A 7009-nucleotide genomic window follows, 5' to 3' on the forward strand; every position below is an offset into this window, starting at 1 on the left:
CCCCCCCCAGTGCCCGTCACCCATTCACCCCCACCCCCCCATCTCCCCTTCCACCACCCCTAGTTCGTTTCCCAGGGTTAGGAGTCTTTATGTTCTGTCTCCCTTCCTGATATTTCCCACACATTTCTTCTCCCTTCCCTTATATTCCCTTTCACTATTATTTATATTCCCCAAATGAATGAGAACATATAATGTTTGTCCTTCTCTGATTGACTTACTTCACTCAGCATAATACCCTCCAGTTCCATCCACGTTGAAGCAAATGGTGGGTATTTGTCATTTCTAATGGCTGAGGAATATTCCATTGTATACATAGACCACATCTTCTTTATCCATTCATCTTTCGATGGACACCGAGGCTCCTTCCACAGTTTGGCTATTGTGGACATTGTTGCTAGAAACATCGGGGTGCAGGTGTCCCGGCGTTTCATTGCATCTGAATCTTTGGGGTAAATCCCCAACAGCGCAATTGCTGGGTCGTAGGGCAGGTCTATTTTTAACTCTTTGCGGAACCTCCACACAGTTTTCCAGAGTGGCTGCACCAGTTCACATTCCCACCAACAGTGTAAGAGGGTTCCCTTTTCTCCGCATCCTCTCCAACATTTGTGGTTTCCTGCCTTGTTAATGTTCCCCATTCTCACTGGTGTGAGGTGGTATCTCGTTGTGGTTTTGATTTGTATTTCCCTGATGGCGAGTGATGCGGAGCATTTTCTCATGTGCTTGTTGGCCAGGTCTATGTCTTCCTCTGTGAGATTTCTGTTCATGTCTTTTGCCCATTTCATGATTGGATTGTTTGTTTCTTTGGTGTTGAGTTAAATAAGTTCTTTATAGATCTTGGAAACTAGCCCTTTATCTGATATGTCATTTGCAAATATCTTCTCCCATTCTGTAGGTTGTCTTTTAGTTTTGTTGACTGTATCCTTTGCTGTGCAAAAGCTTCTTATCTTGATGAAGTCCCAATAGTTCATTTTTGCTTTTGTTTCTTTTGCCTTCGTGGATGTATCTTGCAAGAAGTTACTGTGGCTGAGTTCAAAAAGGGTGTTGCCTGTGTTCTCCTCTAGGATTTTGATGGAATCTTGTCTCACATTTAGATCTTTCATCCATTTTGAGTTTATCTTTGTGTATGGTGAAAGAGAGTGGTCTAGTTTCATTCTTCTGCATGTGGATGTCCAATTTTCCCAGCACCATCTATTGAAGAGACTGTCTTTCTTCCAGTGGATAGTCTTTCCTCCTTTATCGAATATTAGTTGACCATAAAGTTCAGGGTCCACTTCTGGGTTCTCTATTCTGTTCCATTGATCTATGTGTCTGTTTTTGTGCCAGTACCACACTGTCAATTCCTTTAAATAACTATCCAGAAGTGGGATTGCTGAATTACACAATGGTTCTATTTTTAGTTTTTTGAGGAACTTTCATGTTGTTTTCCCTTTTCTCCACATCACCAGCATTTGTTATGTCTTACCTTTTTTATAATAGCCATTTAACAGGTATAAAGTGGTATTGTGGTTTTGATTTGTATTTCCCTGATTAGTGATGTTGCATACTTTTTTCATAGAACTGTTCATGATTTGTATGTCTTCTTCGGAGAAATGTCTGTTCAATTCCTTTTCCTATGTCATAATTGGATCATGTGGGGGTTTTTTTCTATTAAGTATAGGAGTTCCTTATATATTTTGAATATTAACCCTTTATCAGATACGTGGTTTATTTTAACCTATTCCATACGTCACCTTTTCATTTTGTTAATTTTTCTCTTTGCTGTGTAGAAGTTTTCAGTTTGATGCAATCCCACTTGTTTATTTTTAGATTTTTTTTTTACAGGTGTTTTTGGTGTCATATCCAAGAAATCATTTATAAGAACAAAGTCAAAAAGGTTTTACCTGTTTTCTTTTAGGAGTCTTAGAGTTTCAGATATTACCTTTAAGCCTTTAATCCATTTTGTTTTTATTTTTTTATTTTATTTTGTTTTTATTTTTATGTATGGTATATGATAAGGGTCCAATTTCATTCTTTTATATATGGGTATCCAGTCTTCCCAACACCACTTATTGAAAAGACTATCCTTCCCCCATGCTGTATTCTTGACACCTTTGTCAAAGTTCTACTGACTGTATATGTATGGCTTTCTTTCTAGAATCTCTTTTTTGTTCCATTGGTCTATGTCTGGTTTTTTTTGGGGGGGGGGGGTTAAGATGTTTATTTATGTATTCATTCATGAGAGACAGAGAGACACAGAGAAAGAGAGGAAGAGACACAGGTAGAGGGAGAAACAGGCTCCACACAGGGAGCCAGACGTGGGACTCGATCCCGGGTCTCCAGGATCAGGCCCTGGGCTGAAGGCGGCTCTACACCGCTGATCCTGAAGTGGAATAGGTGCCGCTGTTGCTGCTGGTGTTGAATTCAGAACCGTAGTGGGACATGGGGCTGGAGGACGAGCAAAAGATGCTGACCGGGTCGGAGATCCCAAGGAGGAGGAAGAGGAGGAGGAGGAATTAGTGGATCCCTTAACAACAGTGAGAGAGCAATGCGAGCAGCTGGAGAAATGTGTAAAGGCTCCAGAGCGGCTAGAGCTCTGTGACCAGCGTGTATCCTCCAGGTCACAGACAGAGGAGGATTGCACAGAGGAGCTCTTTGATTTCCTGCATGCAAGGGACCACTGTGTGGCCCACAAACTCTTTAACAGCTTGAAATAAATGTGCATACTTCACCCCAGCCTTCATCACCCGGTCATCAGGATATTTCATGGTTTTGACCATGCGTTTGTTTCGTATCCGTCTAACTGTACGTTCATGTGGACCTCATGGATTTTGGCTTAGACAGTAGCTTCTAAGTAACTAGCAGTGATTCCTCTTATAAAGTCCAATGATCTGCAGAAAAAAAAATTTTTGTATCTTCCTATTGAATTGACCATTTTTTCATTATGTAATGATCTTCTTTGTATGCCGTGGCAATTTCTGAATGATATAAATATAGCCACCCCTGTTCCTTTTGGTTAAAATTCTCATGGAATATCTTTACTCATCCTTCACTTTTAGCCTATGTGTGTTCTCAAATCTAAAGTAGTCTTTTAGAGACAGCATATAGTAGGTCTTGTGCTTTTATATTCATACAGCCACTCTGTATCTTTTGATTAGTAAAAAGGGAAAGGCAGAGAAAGCCCTTCACCATTCAGTCCAGCTGGAGATTCTGGGCAGTCCAGTTGGTAGGAACCACTGAGTATAGGCCCATAGATGAACCTGCTCCCTGGATCTGCAGGTGAGTGGGCATGGTGCTGGGGTCCAAGTGTTGGTCGGTCCAAGGCTGAGATCCACAGTTGGGCAGGTCCAGTGCTGAGGTCTGCAGATTTGCAGATCTGGTGCCAGGATCCACTGGCAGGCAGGCCCAGTGGCAAGGTCTACAGTCAGGCTTTTTGTTGTGAATGAATGCTTCGAGGATTTCTTTTTACAGTTTTATTTAGTATAACTGATATACAAAGAACTGCACATATTTAGTATGTACAAGCCATCGTATGTATATATACCACATTTTGTTTTTTCATTCATTCATCAGGGCACATTTGGCTGCTTCCTCCTTTTGGCTCTTGTGAATAATGCTACTACAAACATGAGTATAAACATAACTGTTCAAGCCCCTGCTTTCAATTCTTTGGTGTATATTCCCAAGAAGTAGAATTGCTGAGTTGTATAGTAATTCTACTTTTAATTTTTTGAGAGAATAAATGGATGAATATATTTTCATTTTTAAATTCATCTCTTAACTTATTAGTGAGGAATGACATTTAGAACATTTCTACAGGTCCTGACATTTCTTTATTTGTGACTTATGAACACATACTCACATTTATAAAAATTTTCCTTAATATTAAGAATAGTAATGGGATCCCTGGGTGGTGCAGCGGTTTAGCGCCTGCCTTTGGCCCAGGGCGTGATCCTGGAGACCCGGGATCGAATCCCACGTCGGGCTCCCGGTGCATGGAGCCTGCTTCTCCTCTGCCTATGTCTCTGCCTCTCTCTCTCTCTCTCTCTCTCTCTGTGTGTGTGTGTGACTATCATAAATAAATTAAAATTTAAAAAAAGAAAAAAATATTAAGAATAGTAACTATTTCCTTTCATCTAAGTTTCAAGTATTTTTCCACTCATTGTCTACTTCTCATGTCAGCTAAAGGTGATATGTCTGTTGGTGTGTGTATTTATTGTAGGAGTGAAAAAAGCAGGATGCAACCATTCTTTCTAAAATAAATATTTGCAATGTGAAAATTGAAAGTTCACATCTTGACATGAAGCATGGTCTTATGCAAATGGTTTCCAGAGGAGAGCACATCTGGCATTTGATTCTTTGTCTTTGACAGGATCCTTGACAGGCAGGCACACCTGTTTCACACCCCCAAGTTCCTTCTGCCCAGCGTTTAAAAAGGTAGATGTTCTTTCAGGAAAAGCAATAAATCTATGGGAGAGAAAGCCATAAAGTCTTGTTCAAGATGCTTAGTGTGAGAGACTTTGGCAGAAATAGAAAATTCCAACTATATTGTCACTAAGCTGTTTGAGAAATAGGCAATCGAGTCTTGATTAATGAGTATTTCCTCCATCATTTATGCCCAGCCTCTCTACAGCTTACTTCTGCAAACTCTAATACATGGCCCCAGAGGAAATGCTGTTTTCTCTGATGTTGAGATCTCCTTGCCTCCTATGTCTAGACCACACAGACAGCAGCCAGGTTAGGCAAAAAAAGACTAAAAAAAAACTCTCAGGCTTAAGAAACAAAACCAAACAACTTTCAAATATGAAAGGCCTACTTTAAATCTTAGCTCACAGATATCTTCAACTTTCTAAAAGGTTCTTTTTCTTGCCTTGCTGGACTGCCAGTTAACCCTGTTTTTCCTATCCACAACTTAAGAGCATCATCAGCATGATAGGCAAGCAGAAAAGCAGGTGGGAAATGTGCATCTTTGCTTTAATCTAAGATCAAACGCACTCCTTTGTAACAGCGTTTCTCAGTATTGTTTTCATTATCATCCCCCAAAGGAGCCCATTAGACAATTTTTCCTAATTGCCCTCCTCCAATGAAATTTTAATATTACAGATATACTGTATATCTGTAGATGTGTTGTATTTATATCAATGCATTTAAAAAGTGAGGGGTTTTGTTTTTCACTATACCCCTCCTACAAGAACCAATTTTTGTACCCTTCTTGAAGGTAATGTCACCTCTATGGAGAATGAATGATCTACAAAGTTTTCTCTAAGCAGCCCACACTCACCTTTGAACCAGAATCTCAGAAATATAAGGGAATTTATTCTGCTAATTGAATTATCCTCGCCCACTGATATTTTTTTAAAGATTTATTTATTTGAGAGAAACAGAGTGAGAGAGAGAGAGAGGGAGAGCAAAAGGGAGAAGTGGAGGGAGAGGGAGAGAATGTCCCCAGGAGACTCTGTGCTAAGCACAGAACCCAACTTAGGGCTCAAGCTCATGACCCTGCAAGACCTGAACTGAAACCTAGAATTAGTCACTTAACTGACTGAGCTACCCAGGTACCCCTCAACCTCTGATTTCTAGTAGATTGATCACGGAAGGCTCTTTTTTAAAAAATACAAATGCTGGGGCTGGATGTAAGATGTACTCTATCAGATTCTCTATAGTTAGAGCCTGGATCATTTTTTTTAATACCAAGTGATTTAAGGGCACCCTCTAAATTGTGAACCACTCATCAAATCTAATCTTTACCGAATAATTACTTTTCAAGCAGCTCATGTTTATAGAATGCTAATGATGTCCCAGGCCCTCTCTAATTCTCTATCTCAGGTTGCTTAGATTTACCCTCTGAGTTAGGTACTACAATTATTTCTTGTTTACATATGGGGAAACTGAGGCATAAAGGGAATAAGAAATTAGCAGTAATAAACAACTGGTTTAGGGAATCTGAAGCCATAATCATCACTCTTTATCATTAATCCACACAGCCACACGACCTGTTTATGCACAAATGTCTTCTACTTCATGTCCCTCTTGCCCATGTCCTATGCTCAGGAAGATACCAGGGTCTGTGTCTAGGATATCACTCCTTAAGATGCCACTACTGGAGGTGCTGGAGGGATTCCCTACAGAAATGGGGTAATGGTCTAGACTCAGTTCCAAGCATCACTGGTTCTCCTGTGTCCCAAAGAGAAATTGCTTGAGCCCAGAGTCTCAGAGAGCCCCCTCTGCATCAATTAATCCTTTCCCTACAAACCGAAACAAGACCAAGGGGTGGGAGGCACAGCTTTCCCCCTAATATCTAGTCTCTCTTGCTCTTCCTGTGTCAGCCCACAAATAAATATTCTCTTGCCAAAAAAATAATAACAGCAAAGGAAAAGTCATGCATTTCAATTCCTGAAAAATTGGTGCCCCAGTCTCAGCCAGCCCCTGCTGCTACATGAGGGCTGAGGGAAGCAAGGCTACTCAGACTGAGCTTTCTGATCTTCACTAAAAGTTTCCCTGCTGAGGCTTTAACAAGTGAAAATTTGTTTTTTAAGAAAGTACCATCCCTGCAAAGGGCAGCCCTGTATTTCTCTGTGACTTAAGCAATGTCATTACTGCCCAGAGAATGGAGAGAGAAGGGATTTACTGCTTAAAAGGTTTCTTAATAAGTCACTGGCCTCAGTAGAGATGCATATCCATAATTTATGGAGGAAGTGATCAATCACTAGAAAATACATCCTGCCTATTAAAGTGAGCCTTTGGCCTCTGGATTTTTGTCAGCCTATCTCAGTGAATGGAGGGTCTGGACCAAGGACACCTGGTACTGCTTCTCTCTCCACTGGTGGCCAAGGCACAGACAGGAACTCTGGCATTGCCTCAAGGCCTGTAAAGGCACAGAATTGTGCAAGATAAGTTCATACAGGGGAACCAGGAGGGGAGAGCAGTCTCTACTTCACCAGGTCTGCTATTCCCACAGCTGATTGGGAAGTGTGCATGAATTGGCCTAACATTTGTGGCCAGAAATAAGGTCTGGAGATTGAAAGTTGATGAG

General features: G+C 40.8%; 1 pseudogene; it reads left to right on the plus strand.

Annotated features, from left to right (window-relative positions):
• Positions 1-2359: 2359 nt before the first annotated feature.
• On the plus strand, positions 2360-2864 carry LOC140595588 (cytochrome b-c1 complex subunit 6, mitochondrial pseudogene; annotated as a pseudogene).
• Positions 2865-7009: the final 4145 nt, after the last annotated feature.

This window comes from Vulpes vulpes, chromosome 15 (assembly GCF_048418805.1).
Source record: "Vulpes vulpes isolate BD-2025 chromosome 15, VulVul3, whole genome shotgun sequence".
NCBI classification, from domain to species: domain Eukaryota; kingdom Metazoa; phylum Chordata; class Mammalia; order Carnivora; family Canidae; genus Vulpes; species Vulpes vulpes.